Source organism: Ictidomys tridecemlineatus, chromosome 10 (genome assembly GCF_052094955.1).
Source record: "Ictidomys tridecemlineatus isolate mIctTri1 chromosome 10, mIctTri1.hap1, whole genome shotgun sequence".
Taxonomy (NCBI): domain Eukaryota; kingdom Metazoa; phylum Chordata; class Mammalia; order Rodentia; family Sciuridae; genus Ictidomys; species Ictidomys tridecemlineatus.
The window spans coordinates 65,766,716-65,794,046 of NC_135486.1; the positions used below are offsets into that span (position 1 = coordinate 65,766,716).

The following is a 27,331-nucleotide window of genomic DNA, read 5'->3' on the forward strand; positions in this document are numbered from 1 at the left end:
TATTCTTCCCACCTTCAATACTTATATTTCCTTTTTTCACTTTATTTCACAGGCCAGAAGCTTGAATGCAATGTAATAATGAGAATCTTTACACCACTGTTCACCTCAAAAGGGAAACTCTCACTTGTTTTAGTGTTCAGTAGCATGTTACTTCAGGTTGTCAGGTAAGACCTCTGTATCAACTTAAGGAAGTGTCCTTTCCATTCTTAGTTTGCTAAGAATGTCTTCTTTTACTGAAAAATGGATTTGAAAAAAGGCATTTTTGCATTTATTAAGATAATCATAGGATTTTTGCATTTGGCTAATTTATGTCATGAATTATATTAACTGATTTTTTTCCTCTTTTATACCAATTTATTTCATTTAATTGATATACACATAAAATGTATATAAAATACATATATTCCATTTAAGGAATGATTACAAAGGAAGCACCTCAAACCAAATTAAGAAATAGTACCTTAGAAATTCACGTTTTTGCCTTGCAGATCAGATCTCCTTTCTTTACTCCCTGGATGTAGTCATATTTATCACTTTTGTGACAATTTCTTGCTTAAAAAAAAAAAGTTGAACTCTTATATATGCATTCTTTGACACTATACATGTGCTTTACTTTTACAAAAATTTTATTTCATTTTTCATTTCTTAATTAACTTTTAATTGTGGAGAAATACATATAAACATAAAATTAGCTCTCAACCATTTCTGAGTGCACAGTTCAATAGGGCCAACTATACTGACGCTGTTGCACAACAGATCTCCAGAATGTCTCTTGCAAAACTGAAACTCTACACCCATATTGATGCAATGACAGCAACACTGACTACCCCATCCCCTCACCAACTCCCCACCCCCTCCATTGAACATGATGCCCCTCAATTCACGCTCTACTTTCCGTCTTTATGCATCACTTATCCAGGTACCTCATATAAGTGGAGTCATAGAGCATTTGTCATTTTGTGACTGGCTTCTTTCACTAAGCCGAATGTCAAGTTTTGTCCATGTTACTGGAATGTCCTTTCAAAAATATGGAATGCTCCACCAATTTGCATGTCACGGAGGGTCTTAAATCGTAGTCTTCTGCTGTGTAATATTTTAAACAGTGAAACAAAACGTAGACTGAAGTCCGTTGAGAATGAAGGGACTGTGTCCAGAGTCTCACGGTCCCCAGCACTCCTGCTCACAGTGGGAACAATACTTGGGGCTTGGCTGTACTGTCTTCTTATTTTTCAAGAGGGGTTTAAAAGATAGAAAGCACAGATAGAATGTTCTGGAGTTCAAAGTTCCATGCCAAGCAACAGGAGCAAGGAAAAAGGGCTTCTGATGGTACTCAGGCGGCACTGGGCAAGGAGGACGCAGCCGCCCAGTTCTCTGGTCACCACCAGCAGAAGAGGAACCTGGAGGAGGTCCTCACAAGGAAGCTCCCATGACCACCAGCCTTAAGCCCCCTGAGATCACTAACCGCCCTTGGCCAGCTGCCCGCAGGCTGTTCCGGGTTCTGTCATTTACACTCCGCACAGGTGTAAACCAGCCCCTGGTCCCATCTCAGGAGAGGCACTCCTGTCTCTCTCACCACTGAGCACCCTACCTTACTTGCATTCACAGCACATAGACCATCTCTTTCTGGTTCTCGGTGTCCCCTCCCGGCACCTCCAGTGCACTCATTCTGTCTCTCTGGCTGCATCGATCCCTGGTCTTTGTCTCAAATCAGACGTGACCCTCTGGCTCTGAGGCTAGCCTGAGGACAAGGGCTGATTTCACTCATCTCTGCATGGTAAGAGACAATACCTACTTAACACCAATGATAATTACATAATAGCAATAATTATGAAATACAACAATTATAATAATATATTGCAATAAAAGTTGGGTAATGTTGTCTCTCTCTCAGAATGCCTGATTGTGGTGATGAACTGATGTGCCTCCTGCGTGCTGAGACGAAGTGACCTGAATGAGGCAGCCATCATGACATTCCATTAAGCTACTATGTAAGGGTCACTTGATCACAAGCACTGCACTGCTGTGACAGTCGACCTGACAACCAAGATGCTTACTAGATGGCTAAGGGGAGAGTAGCATATACAATGTGGATAGGTTGGACAGAGGGATGATCCCTGTCCTGGGCAGGACAGAGTGGGACAGTCTAAAATTCTATCTTGCCATTCAAAAGAACATATGGTTTAAAGCTTATTAATTATTTATTTCTGGAATTTTCCATTTAATACTTTTGAACCATAGATCTCATTGGTCTAAAATCTAGGTGTTGAAAAGGCCACATCTGTCTGCAGGCTCCAGGAAGACATTAGTCTACCAAAAGTAGTATTGTGTCCTTCACTCTCCTTCCCCAACAAAAAGGGACAGGGATTAGACCTTCAAAGGACAAGCCTATAAAACTGATTTATAAAAACTTTCAGAAGGAGCAGAAGCCAAGAATCCCAATCCCACAGGTAGAGTGAAGGGAGTGGGGTTTTGAGAGCTGAGACATCCCCAGCATTCTCTAGGGCATGCAGTTCAGAAAAAAAGAAAAGGGACATCAGTGACTGTGATTCACAAAAGCTGGGCACTGAGCACTGAAAGGTTTAGAAATACCTCCATTTAGTTTGCTTATATTTTATCTTTCATATATATATACAGAAGAGGGAAATAGATTTCCAAGTTCACGTCTAAAGTCTTCAGGAGTTTGGTCAATAAACGTCCAATAATGACTTCAATGACTAAAATATACTGGCTTCTGTAAACCCAAAACTCTCCTAAACTCTTATAAAATAAAGTTTGTTTTTCAAAGAAAATAATGGTCTTAAATAAACTTAAAATAATGTTCTTAGATAAAATAATGTTCTTACAATTGCTGAAGAGATAGATTTGATGAAATATGGTATTCATGTTTGATGTTGAGTCATTTTGCTACAATTGAGAGATAGTAAATTCTTCAAACAAGAAACAATAAGTTTTAAAGTTTTATTTTAGGTTAAAGTTTTAAGGGGGGAAAAATTGTATTCCTTTACTACTTCTACACTAAAATGAAACGAAACCACCTGAATTAAGGGAACATTATTCAAAGTTAATAAACTATTCTGAGACAGAATAACCAGTGAGAACACTCTTGAGTGTGATGTCCTTCCATACCAAGAAACCACATCACATATTTGTTTCATATTTAAAGGGTAGATCTGACAGAACTGTGGGCTGGATTTTGAGAATGTATCTAGATCACTGAAAGGAGATACATTGAGACATAATTCACTTGCCTTTGAATGGGATTCAATGGGTACTCACAGGTTTTTGCATTCAAAAAATAACATGAGCTATTTCTGTATGGCCCAAGGGGATGTGGGAGCCAAAGCCCCTGAGCATCAACCCCCCTACCCCACCCCACCCCCGCAGCCTGTTTATAGCCATGTGGGGCTTTACTCCAGACCCTAAGAAATCCAGGTGCCACCCAGAGTGAGGAACCTGAGCCTGGAACTGCCCGAGATGAATAAGTCAGATCAGGGAGAATCTGCTGGCACCCAGCTAGCAGGCAACAAGTCCCTAAAGAAAAGATAGACTGTGAACCCACTTGGTCCCCAAATGGTGCTAGCCAGCCTCTGTCACTTTGAAAACAACCATGAATACACTCAATCCACCACATCCAAGAATAGCTGTTTAAACCTGGCACCCTCTGGCTAACCTGGGACAGACACAGGGCTCCTTTCATGCCCTTTGACTCCCCATGGGTCCCTGTGAGAGCCCTTCTGTCACTATTCCATCTATTGAGGTCACAAAGGAGATCCACACACCTTTTTCCTGCAGCTCTCTTGACATCTGCTCCTGCAGTTCCTTCTCCCCAAAATTCCCGCCTCCCCGCCTCATCATGGTTGGTGGAATTCTTTCCTTTAATACCTGACTTTGGTGGTCCTTCCTCCCTAACCAGTTGTTGCCCTGCAGGTCTGGGATTTCCAAGGGGGTTCGGATTTCCTGAATTTCCTGTGCTTCAGGGAAGCCTCCTGCAGGGGTCTCACTGTTGTGAGACAGCTCACTCCACTCCAGTCTCTTTCTGGTTCTCATGTCCCCTCCAGGCACCTCCAGTGCACTCATTCTGTCTCTCTGTCTTTGTCTCAACATCAGGAGTGACCCTCTGGCTCTGAGGCTAGCCTGAAGACAAGGGCTGATTTCACTCATCTCTGCTTGGTGGTAAAAAAAAGAGAAAGGACCCATTGAGCAACGCATTTGTCTTTAAGGCAGGATTCCATTCGCAGCAGCCATCATCGCCGGCTAGGAGGTAGGTGGCACATCATGCTGGCGCCCTGCCTGCTCCTCTGGCTCGCTCAGGAACGTAACATACACACACCGGAGCCCAGCTCCAGTCGCCGAGCAAGGACTTCCCCTAGAAGGCGCCCACAAAACAGAGAATCTTAGCACGCGTGCCGTTTTCTCGTGCGGCCACCAGAGGGCACTGTGTGACTGCTGATGACAATGACATTGTCCCCCTTGGAGAGTTTCACAAGCTAGAACGTGTTTTATAATCTTGAAGAATTCTCAAAGCATGGTCAATAATCGATATCGAGGCTGTAAGAGAAAAAAAAAAGCTTTTATCTGGGTTCTTAAGAACTGAGGTTCGGAAGACACAATTCGAGTAAAGGCGAAAGTGTGTTCCTGACAGGGAACAAAGGGCGGGGGATAACACACGCCTAGAGCCACCGGGGCAGGGGAGCCGCGAAGCCCCCGTGCACCTGACTGCAGTCTGGGTTCTGCGCTGCAGCTCGGTGCAGACAGATGGCTCGGTTCTGGAATGCTCGCTCCCTAACCGAAGTGAATCCACCTTAAGTAGAATTCTCCAAGATTTCATAAAGGAAACATATCCTTGCTGTTATTCCTCGATTTTATTTGGAAAAGAATAAAAAATCCCCCTACAAGAAACAATATAAGATTATTTACCAACTGGAACACACAGAGATGAAAAATTATAGACGAAGGAAGAAAGGGAGAAAAAGAGGGAGGGAAGAATTAATTAATCTGGACCCAAACATGATATAAAATGCAGACCTAACAAAGATAAAAACTAAATTTAAGAGCTAGAACTAAACTCAGAAAACAATATAGAAGCAAATCTTAAAGACTTTGTATTTGTCACCAGAATCTCCGGTGGCAAAAGAAGGGGAAAAAAGTGGATAAAGTGAACATTACCAGAATTCTTTCCATCAAAAAGAACTAAGGAGGCTGGGGATATAGCTCAGTTGGTAGAGTGCTTGCCCCCCATGGACAAAGCCCTGGGTTCAATCCCCAGCATCACAAAATAACCAAAAAAAAAAGAAGCTAATGGATATATTTTAAATGTCAATTTAAAAAAAAGAATAAGAAATACATAGAATGAAGAGTATGTAGAAAACTAAAAAGAGGAAAATAAAAGTCAAATAAGAAACCAGTTGCACCCAAACCTAGAAGTAGTGGGTTATTTCCTAGTTAAAAATACACAGTATTAAAATGATCTCCAAGATGAGGAAAACATAAATAGACCAATCAGGATAGAAAGGCTTGCAATGCTGCTAAGAGGTCTTCCACTGGAAAAGGCTCAGGGCCATGTGGGCTCATAGCTGAGTATAAATCCACCTTTAGCAAATTCTGATTTTATTTAAAATGGTCGAGTCTTACAAAAATGAAAAAGGTGACTTTCTTCACTTTGTTATTTAAATCAGTTAATATAGTTACAGTTAATACATTTCGTCCAATATATAATTTTAGTATTTGTAAAACAGACATTGTTTTATGTTCCATTATAAATATACTGCCACTACCAATTAAACTGTGACTTTCTCAATGAAAGAAAAACAAATGTTGACAAGTTCCATAAAAGAAACACTATAAATTCCTAATAAATTTTACTCTGGGTACAAATAATATATTCAAACTTAGCTATTGTGGCAAATTTTAACATGTGTGTTTTTCAATTTTCAATATTGTTTCAACTATTTTACACCCTAAGGAGAAATCAACCACTAATACATTAACAGAACCAGGAGACAGGTGCACACTGAGCCTTTTGCTGGGCGCTGGTGGAACTCAGAGCCCACTCAACTTTCCCCGGAGACCTCCCAATGTTGCATGGTAGCATTTCTCCTTTCTTTGGCAAAATACTTCTTTCTAAAATATTGCAGGAGGCAGCAAAGTTATGCAGAGTTCCTTCCCCAGACCTCGGGGCCAATAGGAAGCGTTGCCCTCACCTCACCTTTCCTCACATGGCCCAGGTGTCCCCAAGTCGGGTGGTGTCTCCCCAAGTCGGTCTTAGGATCACCACACAGCACTGATTTTCAGCGCGTAGGAGCGCCGATGCCTGTGGGCAGGATGCAGAGTCCTGCGAGAGGGTCCGCAGGGTCGCACGAGTCCTGCCGGGCAGCCAGGCACAGCCCAGGAGGCTCCAGGCTCCCTGTTCTGTGGTGGTCGTGCGCCCCCTGCTGGCAGTCCCGGTGAGTTTCTGAAATTGAGCGACCTGATCATTCCATGTATACATTTGTCAACTCAGAGTGAAATAGAACCCTCACCTCATGCCTGGACCCGAATGGATGGAGCTAACAATAAGTCAAGTAGATGGCCAATAGGCAAGAATCCAATTATTTCTTATAAATTAGCAATAGGGGAATAATTGGAATTTGAATTGAAAAAAAAATTGCTGAATACTCTAAAAGTTGAAATCTGTTAAGTGTCAATCTAACAAAATGTCTACAAATCCAAATCACCTTCAATGAGGCTGTGAGAAGTCAAAAGAAATGTAAATAAATATAGAGTTATTCCTTGTTCAGAAGCAGTATAATCACTAAGATGATAATTCTTTCCAACCTCCTCTAGAGATTTAGCAGAATCCCACCTGAATTCCCAGCAAGGATACTAAGAGATGAGTTCTAACTGAACTGAGGTTCAGAAGACACACAGTAGACAGACTATATGAGGCTGAAGAAGAACAGTGTCCAAAAGTGTGCACACTTTCCATGAAGCTACACAAAAGAGGGTGGCATTGGCCAGGGAACGGGTGCATAGATCAATCAATCAATCTCTCAACAGAGAGCCAAACTGGAGCCATGTAAATGTACCCACTGAATTAGTCAAAGGACCACAGGCAACTAAGTGAAGAAAGAAATACACATTCCACAAATGGCAACAGAACAATTGGAATCCATATGGGGGAAAATGAACAGAGGCACAAGTTACTCCAAAATTACTCAAAATATTCCGTAGACAAATTTCAAATGCAAAATTATAAACATCACAGAAAAGCAAACACAGAAGAAAATCTACACAGCTTTGGGTCTGGTGATGAGCTTTTAGACATAATACCAAAAAAACAGTCCATGGGGGAAAAATGTGGACTTTATTAAAATGCAAAATGTCTATTCTGTGAAAAATCCTGTTAAGAATATTTTAAAAGCCACAGACTGGGAGGAAAATATTTGGAACCACGTTTGAAAAAGAACTTATATGCTAAATATACAAATAAACTCCAAAACTCAACAAGAAGACGAGCAATGCAATTAGAAACAGTCAGAGGCTGGAAGGTAGCTCAGTGATAGCTGCACGTGCTTAGCAAGGACCTGGGTATGAGTCCCAATACTGCGTGCACACGCATGCACACACACACACACACACACACACACACACACACAGACATACACACAATGAGTAAAGATATGAATGGATACCTCAACACTGAAGATATTCAAACAGTAAATAAGTATATGAAATAATGAAGATTTACAAAGACAAACAAGCACACAAAATAATGCTAAACAGCATTGTCATGTTGTGAGGGGCTTGCAAACTAAAACAATGAGTAAGCACAGCACATCTATCAGAACAGCTAAAACCTTTAAAATTTTGTACAATTGCACAGGAATTCTCCTTCCTGCTGGAAGGTGCATAATGGTACAGCCACCCTGGAAGATGGTTTGGCAGTTTTTTCCCCAAAGCTTAATCTAGTTCACTGTATGATCCAACAATTGTACTCTTAGGTATTTAGATAACTGCTTTGAAATCCTAGGAAGGCAATATTAACAAAAAACTTCAATTACAGACAGTTCACAATCTGACCTTCATAATGGTCAAATACTTTAACAAGTTGCATGACCCTCAGTAAGTGAGTGAGTAATCAGGCTGGGGTACACCATCCTATGAAGTACTACTCTGTAAGGGAAAAGAATGAGCCATGAAGCCACACAAAGACAGGGATGAATCTTGACTGTGTGTTGCTGAGTGAAAGAAGGCAATCTGGAGAGGCTGCGCACAATTTGACCACAATTATATGACATGTTGAAGAGGGCACCCATGGAGGTGGTCACCAGATCTGTGAGCACAGTGGCTGAGCAGAGGAACAGGATGAGGGAAAGAGGTTAGGCCAGATGGAAGCACACTCCCCCCGGCTGCGAGAACATGTCAGGTGTGTGTGGAGAAGCTGGCGAACGTGGCACCTCTCACTTAAGGAGAGAAAGTCTTGCATCAGACATGGAGCTACACAGAGACCATTTCTAAAAGGAAGTGGGTGGGTAGGGGGTAAAACGTACATAAAGTCTTACCATTTAACTTTTTATTTATTGTGGTAAAAGATACATAGCATAAAGCTTTCCTTTTTAAGTTTAGGTTTTTAAATTATGGTAAAAGGTAAATAACATGATATTTACCCTCCAAATTCTTCTAAGCATGCAGTTCAGGAGCATTATGTATATTTACACTGCTACAATTTTACACAACATTTATAACATAACAGTTAAAATATTTACACTGTTATCATTTTACATTCTCAACAGCAGTACACAAGGGTTCCAATTTCTCCACATAATCATCGTTAGTTACTATTTATAAGCTAACATACTCATGAGTTAATTTCCTTTTTTAAAAAAATAGCCATTCTAGGGGCTGGGGTTGTAGCTCAATGATAGAGCGCTCAGCTATCACGTCAAAGGTGCTGGATTCAATCCTCAACACCACATTAAATAGATAGATAGATAGATAGATAGATAGATAGATAGATAGATAAAAGATTTTGTCCAACTATGTAAAACTAAAAAATATTTTTTTAAAAAAACAGCCATTCTAATGGTGTAAAGAGGTATATTGCTGTGGTTTTATTTTTATGTACTTAATGGCTAGTAATATTAATCATATTTTCACGTGCTTGTTGATCTTAGATTTGACAACAATTTCTTGGGTATGGCATTAAAAGCATGTGAAAGAAACAAAAAAATAGATAAATTGGACTTCATCAAACTATACTACAAAACAATAGTAACAAAAACAGCATAGTATTGGCACCAAAACAGACTGGTAGACCAATGGTACAGAATAGAGGACACAGAGACTAACCCACAAAATTACAATTACCTTATATTAGACAAAGATGCCAAAAAACATGCATTGGAGAAAAGATAGCCTCTTCAACAAATGGTGCTGGGGAAAACTGGAAATCCACATGCAACAAAATGAAATTAAACCCCTATCTCTCACCATGCACGAAACAACTCAAAACAGATCAAGGACTTAGGAATAAAACCAGAGACCCTGCATCTGATATAAGAAAAAGTAGGCCCTAATCTCCATAATGTGGGATTAGGCCCCAACTGCCTTAATAAGACTCCTTTGAGAATCAATCAAGAATCAATAAATGGGATGGACTCAAACTAAAAAGTTTTTTCTCAGCAAAATAAATAATCTGTGGGCTGGGATTGTGACTCAGTGGTAAAGTGCTTGCCTAGCAAGTGTGAGGCACTGGGTTCAATTCTCAGCATCACATATAAATAAATAAAAATAAAGGTCCATTCACACCTAAAAAAAATGTATAACTTTAAAAAAAAGAAACAGTCTGTGAGGTAAATAGAGAGCCTAAAACTTGGGAGCAAATCTTTACCCCTCATACATCACATAGAGCACTAATCTCTAGGGATATAATGAAATCAAAAAAACTCCAAAAAAAAAAACCCCAAATAACCCAATCAATAAATGGGCCAAGGACCTGAACAGACGCTTCTCAGAAGATGATATACAATCAATCAACAAGTATATGAAAAAAATGTTATTATCACTAGCAATTAGAAGAAATGCAAATCAAAACCACTCTAAGATTTCATCTCACTCCAGTCAGAATGGCAACTATTATGAATACAAACAACAATAAGTGTTGGCGAGAATGTGGGGGAAAAGATACACTCATACACTGCTGGTGGGACCAAATTTGTGCAGCCCATATGGAAAGCAGTATGGAGATTTCTTGGAAAATTGGGAATGGAACCACCATTTGACCCAGCTATCCCTCTCCTCAGTCTATACCCAAATGACTTAAAAACAGCATACTACAGGGACACAGCCACATCAATGTTTATAGCAGCAAAATTCACAGTAGCTAAACTGTGGAGCCAACCTAGATGTCCTTCAATAGATGAATTAATAAAAAAAAATGTGGCATATATACACAAAGGAATATTACTCAGCAGTAAAAGAGAATAAAATCATGGCATTTGCATGTAAATGGATGGAGTTAGAGAAGATAATACTAAGTGAAGTTAACCAATCCCCCAAAAAACAAATGCCGTATGTTTTCTCTGCTATAAAGAAGCTGATTCATAGTGGGATAGGGAGAGAGAGCATGGGAGGAATAGACGAACTCTAGATAGAGCAGAGGGATTGGAGGGAAAGGTAGGGGACAAGGGGTTAGAAATGATGGTGGAAGAGGATGGTCATTATTCAAAGTACATGTATGAAGTCACAAATTGGTGTGAATATACTTTGTATACAACCAGAGATATGAAAAATTGTGCTCTATATGGGTAATAAGAATTGTAATGCCTTCCGCTGTCATAAATAAATAAATAAATATCACAGGTGAGAATATAAAATGATATAGCTGCTGTGGAAAAGTGTGGTGGTTCTACAAAAAGTTAAACATAGAATTACCTATAGGATTCAGCAATTCCACTCCTAGATATATACACAAAGAATTAAGCACGGGTACTCAAACAAAAACTTGACCAAAATGTTCATTGCAGTGCTATTCATAGTGCAAAAAGATGGAAGCAACCCAGATGTTCAACAGAGGAATGCACAAATGAAACATGGTGTATCCATAGGTGAAACAGACTGAGGCACTGGTCCTTGCTACAATGTGGAAGAACCTCAGAAACATTGTACTGAAAGACAGAGGCCAGAAACAAAAGCCCCCCCCCCACTGTGTGATCACATCCATATGAAATATCCAAAGAAGGGAAGTTCATGGAGACGCAGATCCACGGTTGGCAGGGGTCCTCAGGAGAGAATGGGGAGAAACTGCTCACAGAGCAGGAGGTTTCCTTTGGGGGTGGTGAGCATTATTGGGAAATATTGTGCAGGTACTAGATGTCACTGAAGCACACCTGTTAAAGCAGTTAATTTTACATGAAAAGTTACATCAACAGAAAAGGGAAAATCCAGTCCCCAGCCATCTCTGACCACTGAGCCCTCTTTCCACAGCTCTGCCTTAGCCTGGAGTTCAAGTCCCTCCACAGTCTAGTGCTGCCTGGAGCCTGGCCAAGCTCATTCTGGACACTTATGCTCCTACCATGCTGTCCACTCAGCACCTAAAGCCTTCCGTTTCTTCACAGAAGCAAATGACCAGGGACACTGCTCTGGGCAAGTTTGTTAGTCTAATGAGCCTGTGTCCAGGCCACACGGGAGAGAGGCGACCCAGCTTTGGGAGACAGCATCTGACTATGAGGTGGCCCAGGTCCCACGAGAGGCCTTGCAGACTCTTACAAATACACCAGCCCCAGGGATCCCCAGAGATTGGCCAGGAAGTGGGTATTTGGTTTGAGCTGATGCCTACACCTCACTTCCGCCCAAACCCCTTCCATTCTCTGGATGCTAAAGGTCCACTCTGTGGCCTGCTGAGCAGGCCCTGCTCTTCTAGAGTCCCCGTGAGACCTCAGGGCAGGCAAGAAGGGCAGAGGGATGCCGACCTGAGCCAGCAGAGGCTTTTGCCTTTGCAGATTTGGGGTTGCCAGTCCTTCTTTCTACCCAGACCTCCAGGAGAATAAGAGTCCCCGGAAGGCTTCTCCCAGGGCTCACCACCAAGAAACAAGCCTCAGTTTTCTCTGGTCTTCAAAGATTCAGCACCCACCACTAACCCAGAATGGTTTGGCCCCAGCCTTCACAGGGCAAATGACCAATGATGACAGCACCAGAGCTATGCCCAGCAAGTCAGACCCTGCCGTGCTCCTCCTGGGGACTCTCTCCTGTGAGGGCTGCAGTGCCTGGGGCCAGCAGGCATGCAAAGATATCTGGCAAAGGCGGAGACACTGTTGGGAAGGGACCACGTCCCTAAAATTCATTCATACACTGAAATCCTCACCCCCAGTGCCTGTGACAGCCCCCATGTGGAAATAGGGCCACTGTAAGTAACCAAGTTAAGAAGTCTTTAGGATCTGCCCTGATCCACTGCCATTGCACCCTTGCAAAAGAGGGGAATTTGGAACAGAAAGGCACCTGCAGAAGGCACCCGGTGAAGACTGGAGCTGTTCTGTCACAAGCCAAGGGATGGCGGAGGGCTGGAGAGGCCTGGGGCAGATCCTCCCCCAGCTCCTCCAGAAGCATAGTCCCCGCCCCCCATGCCTTTACTTCAGAGTTCTGGACACAGACACAGCAAGTTTCTGTTGTTCTAAACCACCCATTTTGTGGTATTTTGTTACAGAAACCCTGGGAAAATAATATAGACAGGTTCTGTCCTATCTGCCACCCTCTCCAGACCCCAGCTGCCTCCCAGAGCCCTCCATAAGAGGGTGTGGGACTGAAGCAGGTCCTTCATGGGCCTCAACAGCTGCCTGGTGGTCACTCAGGGCCCTGGCTATCTGGGTGCTCGAGCTCTTGGCCTGCTGGGGCCCTTGGCAAGATGAGGACAGGAGGACCCAGGAGTCACCTCTCTGAAGCTGGTCACTGAACCTACCCCCTGGAGTCCTGAAAGCTCAAAGCTGGTGGAGCCCCACCCCTCCAGCCTCTTTCAGCCCCCTCCCAGCCATCCACGATTTGAAACACCCACTTTGTGCCTTTTAGTGTGTGTATTTATGGTGATGGGGATGGAACCCAGGACTGAGCTACCACTGAGCTACATTCCCAGCCCTTTTTTTAAAGTTTTGTTTTGTTTGACTTGCTACGTTGCCCTGGCTGGCCTCTGATTTGCAATCCTCTTGCCTCCGCCTTCTGAGTTGCCAGGGTTCCAGATGTGCACCACTGTGCCCCGCCCACTATGTCCCTTTAATACCAGTAGGCAGGGGACCTCAGGAAGGTAAAGAAACAGGAGGCACCACCTGCTCATGGAGTCTTGCCTGTGTCCCCTGGACTCATGATGGCCTTTTAAAGGGCAGGAACAGAATAGGTTGTAGGGTCACACACCTCCCCTCAAGTGAGAGGAAGCCAGGGGGCTTGGTGGGCAGGGTGTGAAGGGCAGGGGCCCCTCCCTATGGGTGCTAAGTAAAGCAGGTAAGGAGAAACCCCCTGTCTCCAGACAAGACCTCTGACCACTATCAGAAGGTCCAGCCTCAAGCCACGGTCCTCTGCAGAGACTCTGGTCCATTTTCTCCAAAATGGAGAAGATGCAGCTGGCCAAGTCAGGGTTCTAGAACATTCAGGACTGAGCTTACTGCCTACCAAGGAGAGAAGGGACAAACAGGTCCTGGAGGTCCTCACACGGTCCGTTTGCCTGGGCTGTGGCTGTGACTGACCAGTTACACGCAGGACCACTTTCCTTGGTGTCCGGATCTTGCTGATTGTGGGAAGGCCACAGGTCAAGTCTGAGGAGGGGCTCAGAACTCTGTATGTTTCTTGGGGAAGCTGAGGGGTGGCTTCCCCCTGGCAGCCCAAGGCATGGTGGCCACTGTTGCTGCCCTCTGAGACAAGGAGCCAGGCTGATGCAGGTCTGGATTCCCATCCTATGACAGGTGGGCAGGTGACTGTCCCCTGCCCCACACACCACTGGCAGCACATTCTCTGAGCTTGGGGCCCCTGGGAGGCTGGTGTCTGTGCCCTCCTCCTCCTCTAGGCCAGGACTGCCAGAGATGCACCAGGTCAGCTACTTCAAGTGCCCTTCTCCAATCTCAGTCACAGCTCTGCTCTCCTGACCCCACCTCTCGTCTCCCACCTGTGCCTCCTCATTCTAGAAGCCCACCCCTTAGGCTCACCTAGAAATTCAGCTCCCAGGAATTTACCCTGAGAAAATAACCGGGTAAAGGGCAAAGGACAAAGAACAAGGACACTCACCCTAATTCTGCTTATAAGATGGGCAGAGAGACAACCAAATGCTCAACAATAGTGCTGGCACACCAACTAAGGCACAGCCCACTGTGAAAGGCTCAGAGCACTCTCTCCACTGACATGGACAGATGTCCTGGGCACCTAGACCAGTGAGAAAAGGTAAGCCTTCGAAACACTGAAGCTCTTTAATTGAACACAACCATGTGTCACTTAACAATGGGGATAAATTTGGAGAAATGTGTCATTAGGCAGTTCTGTTGGACCAACTTTATGGTGTGCACTTACATGAACTAAAACAGCAACGAGGTTACTGGGCAATATGAGCTTAGCAAACTACCATGACATGGATCCACTCTTGACCGAAACTTGGTCATGAGCTTGTGACTATGTAATATTTGTTCCCAAAACACAATGAATCACAACCGGAAGGAAACACACCATCTTTTGCCTGGTCAGGCCCGGCCCTAATAAGGTTTGCCTCCCAATTCTCCAAGGAGGAGCCCCCAAACCTATCCAGGTGGGACATTTTCCTCTCTCCAGAAAGGCCTTCACTATACCTAACTTGCTGGATTCTGAGCTATACACCTGAGCAGAAAAGACCCCCTCCAACTTCTGTCTATTGCATCTCCATGGACATTCCTTAAGGCTTCCTCCAATATAGGGAGTTGTTGACCAAACTACTCAAACATGGCAGTGGGCTACGAAGCCCTCGATGTTTCTCAGCAGGACCCTTCCGGGATCTCCCAGGAATCCTGGTTTTCACTCGGGTCACAGTTCTGTGACTTACAGTGTTGAAAGGTCTGGCCACCCACCCCTGCTCTTCCTGGGTTGCTGGCCTGGCTCCTGAGTGACAGCTCAGCCCCACCTCTGAAAAGTCCATAGTGTTACAGGCTGACACCCCCTGCCAGGCTCCCAGGTCTGCCTTCTCACACGGGACCTCCTGCCCAGGCGTAGATCCACCTGCTCTGGACTCAGGAGGGAGCATCGCTAATACTGCCATACCCACATCCTCTTCCACTATGTCATCCTTGTTCCTTAGACTTCACCTACTTTATTCATTCTAGGGCATTAGCTGCACCCCCAGTACCCTGAGCTAAAGACCAAAAGCTAGGCCTCAGCCAGGCACAGTGGCACATGTCTGTAATCCCAGTGGCTCAGGAGGCTGAGGCAGGAGAATCGCAAGTTCAAAGCCAGCCTCAGCAATTTAGTGAGGCCCTAAGCAGCTCAGTGAGACCCTGTCTCTAATAAAATACAAAATAGGGCTGGGGATGGGGCTCAGTGGTCGAGTTCCCCTGAGTTCAATCCCAGCACACCCCAAGAAGAGCTAGGCCTCAGCTGGGGCTAGTGCTATGGTTAGGAAGTGCCCCCCAAAGGCTTCGTCCCCAGCTAATGGAGCTGCAGGGAGGTGGCCAAACTTTCAGGAGGTGGGACCTCATAGAAGGAAGTCAGGTCAGTGGAGTTGTGTCCTTGAAGGGACCTGTGAACCCTGCTCCCATCCTTCCTCTCCTTCCCTTCTTGGCCACCCTTAGGTGAGCAGCTCCTCCACCACTTGCTCACTACCACCATGTCCTATGTCATCGCAGACCCAAAGCCACAGGGACAGGTGAGCATGGGCTGAAACCTCTGAGATTCCATGCCAAAATAAACCTTCCCTCCTTTTAAGTTGATTGTCTCCAGTATTCGTTACAGTGACAGAAAGCTGACCAGTGGAAATGGCTCAGCTCCATGGTGGACACATGGAGGGGAAGGTGGCCAGGGAAGGTGTCAGTCCAGAGGGCTGGGGAAAGAAGAGTGGCAGGACGGCTCTGTCTCAACTGGACGCTGGGTGACAAGTTCCACCCACTCTTGCTTTCTGCCCCTCCGGAGTCACCTGAGGCACTTAACAATCGTCACAAACAGACTCTGCCTGAAGGACACTCCTGGGTGCCGGGTGTTAGCAAGCTATAGTTACATGGCCAGCAGGGCCACTCCATGGGCCAAAGGTGGAGGGAACATCAGAGCAACTCATAGAGGAGAAGCTGGGGACAGAAACGTGGGGAGAGGAGACCTCAGATGAAAAGTGGACCTGACGTGCGAAGGAGACCAGGAGCCATTAGGACAAGGTAAGAGGGAGCAGGAGGGAGAGTGGGCAGTGGACAGGCCTAGTTACTCAGGACAGTAGCCTACATGTGCCCGGTGTGTGACCAGACACTGCAGCTCAGAAAGGAAGCACGTAGCAGATTATGCATGTACAGGAATGTTCAGGACAGACCCATCTGTGATCACCCCAAGCCAGGCACACCCAGATGGCCAGCCATGGGAGGACGTGTTGACAAACTAAGAGACGTCCACACCCTGAAGTAAAAGGAATGAGAGCTACTAAGACAGAAAACAAGAGGGCTGAGTCTCAAAGCAGCTATGCTGAGTGGAGGATCCCGGTCTAAACAAAACCGACAGCACAAACCCAGGAGCACATCATGATTGCCTTGACATGAAGGTCTAGAAACCGCAGATAATCTTTAGTGACAGAAGCAGACCTGTGGGGCTGGGAGTGGCAGGGTAGAGGCGGGCAAGGGCAGGAGGAGGGCATGCTCATTTCCTCCTGCGTGGTTGTGGCCTGGTCGTGGGTGGATGTGAAAGTCTCACTGAGAAAACGGTCAGATGCTCTGTCTAAACGTGCAGTTCCCCCGCAGGCCAGACACCGCCACGAGCCTGGCTCTAAGGACTTGAGGTGCTCAGATCAGAGCAGAGATGGGCATTGGGGGTGCAAGAGGAAGGGCCAGAGAGCCACATGGAAAGGCCAAGTGAGTCCCGAGGGAACACTGGTGGCAGTGGCCACATCTGCCCCATCTCAGCAACTAGGTATAAATGGAAAAATGAGCCGCCCTTTGTGGTTTGGATTTCCTCAAAATCTGGCTATTTTAGCAAGCGTAGCGTGTGGTTTGGAGTCTGCTCCCCCTTTCTTGCATGTCCCCCTGTAATTCTGCCCTCACTGGGTACTTTCTTTGAGTCAATCTGGTCTCAGCTCCCTGATTAGGGAGACTCCCAGGCCTTGGGGACCTGGTTCTGGTGGCCCCTAATGCAGAAAAGACACCGGTGTTCACTGGAACCAGATGTGATATGATCCTTTCTCCACAAGAGAACCCCAAACACACTTCCAAACTCCTCCAGGCCTCGCTTCTGTCCTGTACTCTCCTGGCCTCTGGTCCTGGCCCTAGGGCCAGAATCGGAAGGGCCCAGGCCTGCAGGACTATTACTGAAAATCTTAAAACACATTAGCAGTTTGTTTACAATGTCCTTCAATGAAGTATCACCCTGAAAACAGAAAATGATGAGCAGGAGCCTAATGGCTCAGTGTATAAATGGTGATTCATATTAGGCAGAAGTTGATATTGACTTAAAGAATAAACAGTCCAAGAATGTGTATGGTGTCTTAGCTGGGGCTCCTAGAACTTGATCAAGCCCCTCTACCCTTCACAACCTCCCCCATGGCAGGTCTTATCATCATCCCCATGAGTCAGTACTCATGAGACCCTGCCTGTGGTCACACATCTGGGCAGTGTGAGGCCTGGACAGGAGCCAAGCACAGAAGATTCTCCCTCACATCTCTTTATCCCACATCTCTGCCTTGTGTTTTCCCACCAAAATACAGTGTGGTACGCATTCTTTTGTTGAACATGTTTAAACTCTGTATTTAACAAAACCAGATGTGTGTCTGTCTGAGCTTGATGTGTTTAGCATGTTCAGCGGTGTGGATATACCACGTGCTTTAGCGTACCTTTCAACTCTGGTTTTCGTGTTAGGTGCTTCAGTGTGCTTAATGACATATTCAGTTGACTCCCTGAAACGCTGCGTTTAGCATCACGTGGTGCAAGGAGCACTTTGCAATGCATTCTCAGACTCTGTTTCCCTGAACCAGATGCGTTAGCTACTGAGGATATCGACTCTGAAACACTACTTAGCATCATGGGCTGCATTGAACACATCATCCTAAGCTCATCCTCTGATGGTCAGACTGATCAGCAGAACGAGTTGGGCGAGGGACTGATGCTTCGGAAAGCTATTCTGGGACACACATTGAAACTGTTGGGCAGAATGAAGGCTGGCGGGGTTGAATCTAAGGCTGCCTATCTGAAACGCTGTGCTGAGCTGTGCAGGGGCACAAATACATTGGTCTGGGGGACAGAGTTAATCTCTACCTCTAACAGTCTGGGCGTGCATGTTTATTGAAACCCAGCAGGTGAGATACGCAACACCCTACTATGGCACATTTTCAAAATTTTAATTTAACATAGGCAGGTGTGTGAGTGACAGGGAGATGCTGCCTTTGCAACACCTACCGGTTAGCACACGTGGTGTGTGCTTAACACACTGCTTTCTGCTCCCTGTGTAAATCTGGCATTGAACAGAGCTATATGCACAAGTACTAAAACATTGACAACTATGAATCTCACTCCAAGATATTTGCTTTTAAACAATAAATCTTATTGTCTGTATTGAAGTTATGCAACCTGAGGACATGGGATATATAGACAGTGAAACGGTCATCACCAGCTCTCAGAGTTAACCTTTTTATGGTTGTTGGTATTGGTGGTGAGAGTAACATCTACTCACTTAGTATGAAACCCCAGGGCAATACCGTGTCACTACCTACAGCCCCGGGGGCAGTGCCTTGGACCAATAGACTTGCCCTATGTCCTCTGCCTGGTGTCCTCTGACCTACATCTGCTATTTCCTCTTCCTCTCCACCAGCCACTAGGTCCCCACTCTTTGATTCTCTGTCTCTAGATATTTTATTTTGTTTTTAATGTCATTGTGCTCTCTTGTTGTATCTGGCTTATTTCAGTTAACACAATGTCCTCTAATCATCCACATTGTGTCAAGTGGCAGGATACAGACAGGGGTTTCAGGGCTGGATAATATTCCATTGACCATGTACACCCAGTGCAGATCTTTTTTGATATAAAGATCTTATTTCCTTTGGATATATATCTGGTCACATGATGGCTAAATCATTTGGTAGTGCCCAGCTCCCCATCCCCCACTCCCCAACCCCCACACTGAACCCAGTGCCTCTGCATGTTAGGCAAGTGCTCCCCGCTGAGCTACACCCCCAGCCCAGTAGTTTTCTTTACAGTTTTTTGAGAAGTCTCCACATTACTTTCCAGAATGGCTGTACTAATTTACATTCCCACCAACAGCATGTAAGAGTTCCCTTTTCTCCACTTCCGGGACAGCATTTGTTACTTTTCCTCTTTTTAAAAATTGACAGGGGTGAGGTGCTGTGGTTTTGACTTGCATTTCCCTCATGGTTAGTGGTACTGAGCATTATTTTAGTAATTGAGTCCTCTCTGCTTGTCTCAGTCAATCCAGCTAAATGTTTCTGTTGATCTTTTCAAAGAACCCATTTTCTCTATTGTTCTAGTCTCTGTATCCTTTATCCGGCTCTAATCTGTATTTTCCTCCTTCCTTCCTTCCGCTAGCTTTGGGTATATTGAGCTCTGATATTCCTGCTTTCTCAGATAGTCATTTTACTGATTTAAGATCTCCTTCTTTTCACGTGGTGGACATTGACAACTATGAAACTCACTCCAAGCACAGCTTTGGCACATCTCCTGAGTTTGGACACATTATGTCTTCATTGTCATTCATCTTGCTGTATTTTCTAACTTCTTTGACAATGTTTTTCTTTGATCTGTTGGCTATTTAAGCATGTGTGTCTAATGGTCACATGTTTATGACTTTTTTAGCTTTCCTTCTGTTACTGATTTTTCCTGTTATTCCATTACGGTCAAAAGAGATATTTTGAAAGAGTTGAATCTTTTAAAAGTTGTTAAAACTTATGTTGTGCCTCACGCGTGTGGACTAGCCAGAAGAATCTTCCCTGGGCCCCTGAGATGAATGCATATTCTGCTGCCATTGTGTGGAGTACTCTGTGTATCATTTAAGTCTAAATGGTATGTGATACTGCCGAGTTCTCTATTTCTTTACTGATCCTCTCCCTTGCTGTCCTATGTATTTTTATTGTTGTTGTTGTTGTTGTTGTTGTTGTTGTTGTTATTATTATTTGATACTAGGGATTAAACCCAGAAGCCCTCAACCACTGAGCCACATCCCCACCCCACCCCACCCTTTTTATTTTTTTATTTTTAGTATATTTTAGAGACAGGGTCTTGCTAAGTTTCTTAGGGCCTCACTAAATTGCTGAGGCTGGATTTGAACTCGGATCCCCCTGCCTCAGCCTGGCGAGCCTCTGAGATTGCAGCGTGCACCCCTGCACCTGACTATTCTAGGCATTATTGAAAGCAGGGCCTGGACTCTCCCACAATTACTGTAGTGCTGTCTACTTCTCCCTTCGGTTCTGTCTCTTGCTTCACATGTTTTGGGTCTCTGTCATGTCAGATGCATGTGTGTTTATAATTCCTGTACGTTCTTGCAGGATGGAACCTTTCAAACTTATGCACTGTTAAAATTTAAAGTCCATTCTGTCTGCTATTAACATAGGCACCCCAGTTCTTTTTAGGTTGTAATTTACATGGAATGTCTTTTTCCATACTTTTATTTTCAATTTCTTTTGTTTCTTTATATCTAAAGTGAGTGTCTTGTAGGCAGCATTTGTATAAATCTTGAATTTTTTCATCTACTCTAATCCAAGATTAAATCAATCTCATCTTTTGATCCCAGTTTCCTCTCTCCAGCCTCGAGTAGTGCAGTGTAGTCCATTTACATTTTGGGGGGAGGATACTAGGGATTGAACTCAGGAACACTCAGCCACTGAGCCACATCCCCAGCCCTCTTTTGTATTTTATTTAGAGACAGGGTCTCACTGAGTTGCTTAGTGCCTCGCTTTTGCTGAGGCTGGTTGAGATCCTCCTTCTCAGCCTCCTGAGCTGCTGGGATCACAGGCGTGCGCCTTCGAACCCGGCTCCAATTACATTGAATAATATAAATATGAATAAGAATAATGAATGTGAATAATGACAAAGAAGCATTTTCTTCTTTTGTTCAACTATTTTTTTTTCTTGTATATCCTACATGTTTTGTTCCTCAATTCCTCCATTGCTGTCGTTTAGGCATTTAGTTAGTTTTTTGTAGCATAATATTTTGATTCACTTATTCTTACCATTTATGTGTGTGTGTGTGTGTGTGTGTGTGTGTGTGTGTGTGTGTGTGTGTGGTGCTGGGCATTGAACCCAGCCTAATGCATGTGAGGCAAGCACTCTACCAATTGAGCTATATCCCCAGCCCTCCATTCATGTATATATTTAAGTTGTTATGTAGTGGTTACCTGATGCATTGCAATTAACTTATCTATTTATCAGTTTTCCATTGCTATAACAAAATAGGCTTATTTAGCTCACAGTTTGGGGGGTGTTGAAAGTCCAAGAGTAAGCAGTCCCATTTGTTTGGCCTCTGATGTGGACCTGGTGACGGATGGCATCATGGCAGGCATGTGTGCTGGTAGGATGACGGGGTGAGTCAGGAAGCCAGAGAGCAGGAACGAACCAGTCTGTTCATTTATGCTATGGCTTTCCTGGGAACTAGCTTGGGTCTCCTGAGAACGAGTTCCTTATCTAGAACTTTCATCATGTGTATATCGGTATTCGATGGTGTCCCAGAAGTGCCTCGAGCTATGCTCATTTTTCTTATTAATTTTTTTTCCTGCTCCTCAGACCAGTTCAACGTCTAAAGGTCATGTTCACTGCTCCTTTCGTCAGCTTTTCATCAAATCTTCTCTTGAGCCCCTCTACTATGATTTTGGTGGGGGGGAGTATTGGGGATTGAACCCAGGGGCACTCAACCACTGATCCCCCTTTTTTGTATTTTTTTTAATTCAGAGACAGGGTCTCACTGAGTTGTCTGGTGCCTTGCTAAGTTGCTGAGGCTGGTCTTGCACACGTGAGCCTCCTCCCTCAACCTCCCAAGCCACATATTTTTTGACACCAGAATTTGCTTGTTCTGTTGTTGTTATTCTTTCTTTCTTTCTTTCTTTCCTTCTTTCTTTCTTTCTTTCTTTTTTTAAACGTCTACTTTGGGTCCGCATTGTTCTCTTGATTTCATTTAGCTCTTCTTCATCCATGATTTCCTTTATCTCTTGGAACATAATTAAGATGGTTGACTTAATGTTCTTAGCTAAAGGTTCCATGTCTAGGCTTCCTCAGGAATAGTCAGTGTGAAATCCTTACTTTTCTGAAAACGATATATGGTTTCCCGTTTATTTGTTTCAGAACTTTTTTGAGAACTTGACATTTGGAGCATCCGTGGTGTCATACTCTGAAAATCTAATTTTGCTTCTCTTAAGGGTTGCTGGTTTGGATTGGGCAAAACTTGGGACCATCCACTTTTTACTTTGCCAAACTATTTTTGCAAAGTGTATCTTCTTTTTTTTGCATGTAGTCACGGAGGTTTCTGTGACCATCAGGACAAAGATTTTCTTCAATATTTGACTCCCAGTAGGAGAAAGAAAAACAATTTCAAGACTCTTTTTAAGTCCTCTTCACAGACACCACTTGAGACCACTTCCAGCCACGTGGTTGAAGCAGTGGCCGTCCTGGGACACACCACGCTGGTTTGGGGAGGACAGAAGGTCCTCCCCAGGTCCCTGCTGCTTTGCTGCATCAGGGTGACCCTGAGCTTGAACCAGCTACATCTAGAGTCGTTTCCAGTCATCGAGAGCCCTTGTGAGCATCACGAAAGGCAGCACAGTCCATCTTCATGTTAGTTTCTAAGTTCTTATCTAAGGTTCTCCACACAGACTGATATATTTGATTGCTTGCTTGTTTGCTTATTTATTTTAGTTCTGGAGATTGAACCTTGGGGCCATCTACCACTAAGCCACATCCCCAGTTTTTTATTTTGAGGTAGGATTTTTTTTTTCAATTTCCAAGAGTCTCACCAAGTTTCTAAGGCTGGCCTCCAAATTCCAATCCTCCTGCCTTAGCCTACCAAGTCACTGGGATTGCGTGCATGTGCCACCATGTCCCACCTACAGGGAGATTTCATAACTGAGCAACTGATCAGAAGTATAATCTTTACTTAATTCCACTAAGAAAAGGAGAGCTTTGGAGGAAGTGGAATCTTAAAACTCTGTCAGAGAGTCATGTGATACCAACAGCATCTCATAATGATGGGAGTAACTCCTGTACAGAAGAGAGTAAGTGAAAATACAAAGGAAAAAATTAACATAAATTTGGCATGTTGTGATATCCAGTTCAAAACTTACTAAAAGCTGGGTGTGGTGGCTCACGCCTGTAATCCCAGCCACTTGAGAGGCTGAAGCAGGAGGATCACGAGTTCAAAGTCAGCCTCAGCAAAAGTGAGGCCCTAAGCAACTCAGTGAGAACCTGTCTCTAAATAAAATACAAAATAGGGTTGGGGATGTGGCTCAGTGGTTAAGTGCCCCTGAGTTCAATCCCTGGTACCAAAAAAAATACTTACTTAAGGCTGAATGTCATCAGATTTTAATACTCGGCATTTTGGTATGTACCCCCTGACTGTTTTCACTACAGGGAGAACCCCATACCTCGGGAGAACTGTCTTTGACTGCTGGCTTCCTCGGATTACAGGGAGAATCAAACCAGTAAAGGCTGGGAATTCCTTGGGAGAGGAAATCCAAACAGTAGCATCAGAGCCTGATGTCAGAGAGACAGTGGGGTGCAGTGACCACCTGGGGAAGGCCGAGGAGGTGCACACGTCTCCTCCACAGTGGATGAAGGGCAGTCTTTTCAAACGCCGGAGGCTGCACCCAAATTCATGAGATTTTGAAAAATGTCTGCTTAGTGTCTGGTCGCTGAGAATAGATATTTAACCCATACATAATGTGCTCACTGAAGGACAAAGTAACTAAACAGTATCCCCTTCGAAAACCGCCACCCAGCTGCAGTTCATGGAACAGCTTTGCTTCAGGAAAACTATACAAAGAACTCAAAAAATTAGATAATAAGATAACAAATAACCCAATCAACAAATGGGCCAAGGACCTGAACAGACACTTCTCAGAGGAGGACATACAATCAATCAACAAGTACATGAAAGAATGCTCACCATCTCTAGCAGTCAGAGAAATGCAAATCAAAACCACCCTAATATACCATCTCACTCCAGTAAGATTGGCAGCCATTATGAAGTCAAACAATAACAAGTGCTGGCGAGGATGTGGAGAAAAGGGTACTCTTGTACATTGCTGGTGGGACTGCAAATTGGTGCGGCCAATTTGGAAAGCAGTATGGAGATTCCTGGGAAAGCTAGGAATGGAACCACCATTTGACCCAGTTATTGCCCTTCTTGGTCTATTCCCTGAAGACCTTAAAAGAGCGTACTACAGGGATACTGCCACATCAATGTTCACAGCAGCACAATTCACAATAGCTAGACTGTGAAACCAACCCAGATGCCCTTCAATGGATGAATGAATTTAAAAAAGTGGCATTTATACACCATGGAGTATTAGGCAGCACTAAAAAAATGACAAAATCATGGAATTTGCAGGGAAATGGATGGCACTAGAGCAGATTATGCTTAGTGAAGCTAGCCAATCCCTAAAAAACAAATACCACATGTCTTCTTTGATATAATGAGAGCAACTAAGAATAGAGCAGGGAGGAAGAGCAGGAAGAAAAGTTTGACATTAAACAGAGACACGAGATGGGAGGGAAAGAGAAAGAAAAGGGGAATTGCATGGAAATGGAAAGAGACCCTCATTGTTATAAAAAACTACATAAAAGAGGTTGTGAGGAGAATTGGAAGAAAAAACAAGGAGAGAAATGAATTACAGTAGATGGGATAGAAAGAGAAGATGGGGGGGGAAGGGGGATAGCTGTGGATAGGAAAGGTAGCAGAATACAACAGTTACTAATATGGCATTATGTAAAAATGTGGATGTGTAACTGATGTGATTCTGCAATCTGTATTTGGGGTAAAAATGGGAATTCATAACTCACTTGAAACTAATGTTTGAAATATGATATGTCAAGAGCTTTGTAAGGTTTTGAACAACCAATAAAAAAAAAAAAAAGTGCTGCTGCCCAGAATCGACGTCATCACTCCTTTACAGCTGGGTGTCTGTCCAGTAGAAGCCCTAGCCTTGACTTGAGGGAGTTTTTGACCTTGTTATACGTGTATGACAGTTCTACATGATTGTGGGGTTCATTGTTGGCACATTCATCATTACATAGAACCCAATTTGCTCCATTTTGATCCCCAGGACTATCCACCCCCCCACACCCTCTTCCACTACTCTGTTGGCCTTCCCTCTATTCATTTATATTTAATTGGTACATTATAGTTAGACATAAAAGTGAAAATGGAAGTCTTAAAAGAAAGGCAGCATTCTTATTAGGTAGCACATGCCCAGGAATTTACAGTCTATAAATTATTTTCCCATATATCAACTAATTTATGCATTAGACGTTTCCAGAGGAATCCTCCAGGAATATGTTAACTTACCGAGGCAAATATCTTACATCGCAGAGAGTGGGATGGGCAAATTAATGGTGAGTCAGAGCCAGGAGCGTGTCTGGTGAGCACCCCACCCGCTCCAGCCCCTTCCACGTCCCTGTTGATTGTATTGTTTTATTTTCTTCCCATCAGTCACCAATGTCTCCAATCATCTTACCTATTTGTTTTCACGTTTCTTTTCTATCTTCCTCTGCTCAACTGCAAGCTCAGCGAATATGGGCAACTTGTTGATTTGTTCATTGCTCTGCCAACAGAACCTAGGAGGGAGAGCGGCACATGGTACGCATTCAATAAACACTTTGATTTTAGGCCTTTCTTTGAATTGGGGTCATCATCTTTGAACACTGAATGGACACAGATGGCCTATTTTAAAATAAGCATCAGAATATTTATAGCAGTTCAATTCACACTAGCTAAGCTATGAAACCAACCTAGGTGCCCTTCGACAGATGAATGCATGAAGAAAATGTGTGAATATACACAATAGAATATTATTCAGCCATAAAGAAGGATGAAATTATGGCATTTGCCTATAAATGGATAGAACTGGAGACTATCAAGCTAAGTGAAATAAGCCAGTCTCAAAAAAAAAAAAAATGTTCTCTCTGATACGTGAATGCTGACCCACAATAAGGGGGGGGCGGGGTAAAGAACAGAAGTTCTCTGGATTAGACAAAGAGGAATGAAGAGAAGAGAGGGGAGATGAGAACAGGAAAAGACAGTAGAATGACTCGGAATACATGACCAGTGAGACTCCCCATCATGTACAAAGGCAAGAACAGGATCCTAAGTGGAGTAAGTTATAGTCCATGAATGTAGAATATGTCAAAACACACTCTACTGTCGTGTATATCTAAAAAAGAACATTTTTTTAAGATATAAAAAATAAACAACTTCTTTTAGGCTTTCAAAATAAAATAAGCCTCAGCATTTATGACCATAGACTAGTTTAGGGAGTGCCAGCTCCCTGTTGTGGACACGGTATAGCAACGCTGAGCAGAGATGAGCCAGAATCTCCTAGCACATCCATTCTCTGCAATCTTTCTGTGAAATCTGCTCCATAAGCGAGCTCAAGACAGAAAAATAGGTACTTACGTACACCTGAGCTACTTCCAATCGCTGCAATTAAAGAAGCTGCAGCACATCATCTAGTCAGTGCAGGATTGGGGTAGAGACCTGGCTTACCTGTTGGCTCTGGCACTACATCAAGATGGGGCAGCCTGGGCTTCTATGCAGTGAAAACAGCCGCCAATGCTCCTGTCAAAGTGCTGACACACTGCTCAAGTAGGCACTGACCTTTTGAAAATGCTTTGAGCTTTGTATCCCTGGCCAGTACGTTTTCCAAGTCTGTTGACATAACAGATTTCAATTAGCATAAAAGTACAAAATGCCCATGGTTTATAGAGATGCTAAAGGGAAAAAAAAACAACATAGTTTTGACTTTTTAATTATTTTTCATTCTCACTACACATCTTCACTCCGTCACCTCCTTCCTTCACTCTTCCCTATCTTGCTTCTAAAGTCACTCTAGTGCCTGGACGGTTCCCCTCCAGCCCTTGGTGTCTGCACCCTCACAGCTACCAAAGGAAACACACCGACAGCCCCTCAGAGAGCAGCTCAGGATCACGTGCTGCTGTTCCCCATCAGTCTCAGCCCACCC

The 27,331-nt window shown here is 44.0% G+C and overlaps 1 long non-coding RNA gene across 1 annotated transcript; it reads right to left on the minus strand.

Annotated features, from left to right (window-relative positions):
- Window positions 1-3,382: 3,382 nt before the first annotated feature.
- Window positions 3,383-27,010, minus strand: LOC144367314 (uncharacterized). The gene is made up of 3 exons (XR_013426641.1): window positions 26,857-27,010; window positions 25,829-25,928; window positions 3,383-4,548 (listed from the first exon to the last, which is right to left on the minus strand). It is a non-coding gene; the product is annotated as an uncharacterized LOC144367314 (long non-coding RNA).
- Window positions 27,011-27,331: the final 321 nt, after the last annotated feature.